Source organism: Saccopteryx leptura, chromosome 1 (assembly GCF_036850995.1).
Source record: "Saccopteryx leptura isolate mSacLep1 chromosome 1, mSacLep1_pri_phased_curated, whole genome shotgun sequence".
In the NCBI taxonomy this organism is placed as follows: Eukaryota; Metazoa; Chordata; class Mammalia; order Chiroptera; family Emballonuridae; genus Saccopteryx; species Saccopteryx leptura.
Genome location: NC_089503.1, coordinates 304,248,360 through 304,252,774, shown reverse-complemented (window position 1 = coordinate 304,252,774; position 4,415 = coordinate 304,248,360). Strand labels below are relative to the sequence as shown.

At 39.7% G+C, this 4,415-nt stretch overlaps 1 non-coding gene across 1 annotated transcript; it reads left to right on the top strand.

Annotated features, from left to right (window-relative positions):
- Positions 1–518: 518 nt before the first annotated feature.
- On the top strand, positions 519–625 carry LOC136390191 (U6 spliceosomal RNA). Its single transcript, XR_010748625.1, has one exon. It is a non-coding gene; the product is annotated as a U6 spliceosomal RNA (small nuclear RNA).
- The last annotated feature ends 3,790 nt before the right edge of the window (positions 626–4,415 follow it).

Below are 4,415 nucleotides of genomic sequence, written 5' to 3'. Positions count from 1 at the left end.
AAATGCAACCCAACCACAGTTCAGTCTGTTAGGAGCTGTCACAAGGAGCAGGAGTCCAGGAAAAGTCCATATCTAGGAAAAGTCTGCATGGCACTGGAATTGTCACAATTCTATACTTTGCAGCTCACGTCCAAGTCCCAATGACCGCTGTTTCTAGCTGGTAATGATTCAGGTAGACTGGAAAAGCCATCTGCAGCATGTGTGGAGATGGAGCTTCTGTTCTCCTCTGCCTGGAGAGATGAGACCAGGTTGCTTTTCCCTGGAGCTCTGTGACTGTGGCTTGGTAAAGAGAACCTTGGGATACACTTAGCTGGGTGGCAAAGGTAGATTCATAATAGAATTTGGCAAAAGGGGGAAAGAGAGCTCTAAATTAGGAGTAGGTCCCAGCCTGAAATATGAGTGAGGCATTGAGGTAGGAGGAATAAAGGAAACACTATATATTAAACAAAGCAGCAGAAAGTAGGACTATCAACACTCACAACAGAGATCTTGGAGGGAAGAATAAAAAACCTGACTATGTGCTCGCTTTGGCAGCACATATACTAAAATTGGAACGATACAGAGAAGATTAGCATGGCCCCTGTGCAAGGATGACACGCAAATTTGTGAAGCATTCCATATTTAAAAAAAAACCAAAAAACCTGACTATTCAGGCAAGACATAGTTAAGTGGCCCTTGTGCAAATGAGATCAGTTTACCTGCTTCTTGGAAGAAATACCCTAGGCTCGTCCACAGTGTCGTAGATGGGGCCAACGGCCCTGGGCACCTTCAGCCTTCAGTGGCAAACCCCAGCATTCTGGGCAAGGTTAGGTCATAGGTGACTGGAGCAGGGCTGGAAGAGACTGAACCCTCCCTTAGAGGAGCGAGGGGGAAGCCTAGCTTCCAGTGTCCCTGTTTCCTCACAGCAGAGGCATGTAAGTCTGGCAGGCTTTAGCTCAATGACCTTCCTTTCTGCTATTGAAGCAGGACCCAGATGGCATCCTATTAGACCCCTTTGAGGTGTTGGAGACTTTAAGGGCGTATCCTAAAAGCTGGTAGTTCCCCTGATCTCTATTGGGCTTTTTCTGCCTTTTGGTATCTTAAAAGCCATGCTCAGAAGATCTCGCTGTGGGGTTTGAGGATCCCCATCTGCCTATATAAATCTTTTCCATATATCTGGAGCTATTTGGAAAAAGACAAAACAGTGTTATTAGTTGGATCAAATAAAGAAGGTAGTAGTTTGCAGGAGAAAAAGATTTGGCGTCTCCTGTTCATCAGCGTTCAAAAGAAATTTAAAAATTTTTAAGTAAAAAGCATGATATGGTAGACCCATAGGAGTTCCAGGATATGACTCCCCCCTTTTAAATTTTTTTAAATTGACCTTAAAATATTTGCTGGGTACACTTTAATAATACCTTAACTTTAAAGATTGTAAGAATGACAAAATACAGTAAATGCTTTTGCTCCATATGTAGGAGCATTTTCAGTTTAACCAGTTTAGGAAATCCAATAATAGAACAATGCATACAGACAATGAGCTATAACATGCTTACCAGCCTTTCCTGTTCTGACAGAGGTTACTATAAATCCAGAATATGTATCCACTGTAACATGGACATAGGACTGTTTGCCAGATGAAGGTATATGAGTAACATCCATTTGCCAAAATTGTCCTGTTAGGGGTCCTTGAGGGTTAACTCCAAATGAAGGGGCAGATTGTAGTAAAGGACCCCTTGGACAGGATTTCCTAATCTGCCGTGCTGCTTCCCGAGAAAGTTGAAACTGTTTACACAGGGCTGCAGCGTTCTGGTGATGAATAGTATGAGACTGAATTGCTTGATGCTAAGTATTTTGTTTACTACCTTTTCTGGTATTTTCCTACCATCTGAGTTCCACTGAATTTCTAAAAAATTTATTTCTGTCTCTGGGGGTTGTATTTTTTCTGGATTTATTGTCCATCCTACTCCTTTCAATTGTTCTACTAGTTTGTTTTTAAGTCTTTCTGGAGGTTTTCTTTGTTTTCACCATAAATTATTATATCATCAATGTAGGTAATAATTTTAGATTGGTAATCCTTTGGATTTATGCTAGATGCTAATAAATTATGTGCAATTGCTGGTGAATTTTTGTATCCCTGTGGCAGCCTTTTACATTGATACTGCTTTCCTTGCCGCGTGAAAGTTGTAATTGGTCTGGAATCATCATGAATGGGTATTGCAAAGAACACATCCGAGAGATCAATTGCTGCCATAAATTTCGGATTGTCTTTTTGTAAGATGTTAATTAATTTTTTTGCATCAGGTAAGGTTCCATCTCTACTAGGAGAATTTCTGTTACATTCCATTTGGTTTTTTTTTACTGGCCACACTGGACTATTATATATCTGTGATCTTCCTACCTAAATTATGTTTTCATCTATTAATTTATTTATGACCTCTGTCACCTCTTGATATCCATCTCTTAGTGGGTATTGTGGTGTAAATGAGGCTTTTAAAGGTTCTGGTAAACATATGGGTTTTATTTGCAACTGTGCTAAATTTGCTTGAAATTTATGTAATCTTGGTGTGTGTATTTTTGGCTCTAATAAACATGGTAATATTTCCATTCCTATAATATTTAAAAATTTTGAATTTACATAAAAGGTTACTTCCTTTGTTAATCCTTTATAATATATAATTCCATCTCTTGCTGCTGCTATTAATGAATCTCCTATTATTCCTTCAACTCCAAGTAATCTTTTTTTTTTATAATTTATTCATTTTAGATAGGAGAGAGAGTGAGAGAGAGAGAGACAGAGAAAGAGAAGGGGGGAGGAGCAGGAAGCATCAACTCCCATATGTGCCTTGACCAGACAAGTGCAGGGTTTTGAACCCGCGACCTCAGTGTTCCAGGTCGATGCTTTATCCACTGCGCCACCACAGGTCAAGCCCCAATTAATTTTTTTGAATTATATATTACCCTTAATAATGAGACTTGGGAACTTGTATCATGAGCAATTGTGTTTGAAATTCTGTACCACTATCTGGAAATTTTGCTTCAAGGGTAATATGAGGTCTGTTATCTCCTGGTTTATGTATAATTGTTCTGCTCAATTTCTTTGCCATTGCTTGTATTTGCCCCCTTGTTGTTCCTTGGGGGGCCATTCCAGTTTTTTTACTGTTTTTGCTGGAATGGGTTATTTATATTTTCATTTTGATTGGAGAAAAGATTATTCTTATTGTTTCTCCAATTTTGGTTTTGATTTCCCTGATGTTCCCTGAATTTAAAAGGTTATTTTGATTTTATTGAAAAAATTGATTATTTTTTTTCCAATAAGGGGCTTGGTTTTTTTAAACAGTTAGGGTTTCCCTGTTTAATAGGGCCCCTGTATGATGATTTAAAGTGTTTTTTTTTTTTACAGAGACAGAGAGAGGAATAGACAGGGACAGACAGACAGGAACGGAGAGAGATGAGAAGCATCAATCATTAGTTTTTCATTGCGCGTTGCGACACCTTAGTTGTTCATTGATTGCTTTCTCATATGTGCCTTGACCGCGGGCCTTCAGCAGACCGAGAAACCCCTTGCTTGAGCCAGTGACCTTGGGTCTAAGCTGGTGAGCATTTTTTATTTTGCTCAAGCCAGATGAGCCCGCGCTCAAGCTGGGGACCTCGGGGTCTCGAACCTGGGTCTTCCGCATCCCAGTTCGGCGCCTCTATCCACTGCGCCACCACCTGATCAGGCTAAAGTTATTATTTTTATTATTTATTCTTTTATATTGGAAACTATTTGTGGTTTTTCTCCCTAGGTTTGGCATGGTTATATAATATGTAAATTTATTTATTTTTTTCCCATTTAAGTCCTGATGTAATTGTATTCTTTCTCTAATGTTCTCTGCTGTGGATGCCCCTTGTAACAAGTTTTTTGTTTGTTTGTTTTTTGTTTTTTACAGAAACAGAGAGAGAGTCAGAGAGAGGGACAGACAGACAGGAACGGAAAGAGATAAGAAGCATCAATCATCAGTTTTTTGTTGCGAGACCTTAGTTGTTTATTGATTGCTTTCTCATATGTGCCTTGATCGTAGGCCTTCAGCAGACCGAGTAACCCCTTGCTTGAGCCAGCGACCTTGGGTCCAAGCTGGTGAGCTTTGCTCAAACCAGATGAGCCTGTGCTCAAACTGGCAACCCCGAGGTCTTGAACCTGGGTCTTCTGCATCCTAGTCCAATGCTCTATCCACTGCGCCACTGCCTGATCAGGCGTAACAAGTTTTGTAAAGGTATTTTATAATTCTCGGGGGCTCCATGTATGAGTGCTCTAGTAATCCCTGATGTATTTTTATTTTCCTATGAGTTTTCCAAATCATCCTCATATATACTTAGTAAATGTACTAGCTTTCTTAACTGTATCTTTAAATCTCCTATTTCTGTCCATCTAGCTGTTATTGCTCCTGATGTTAGTT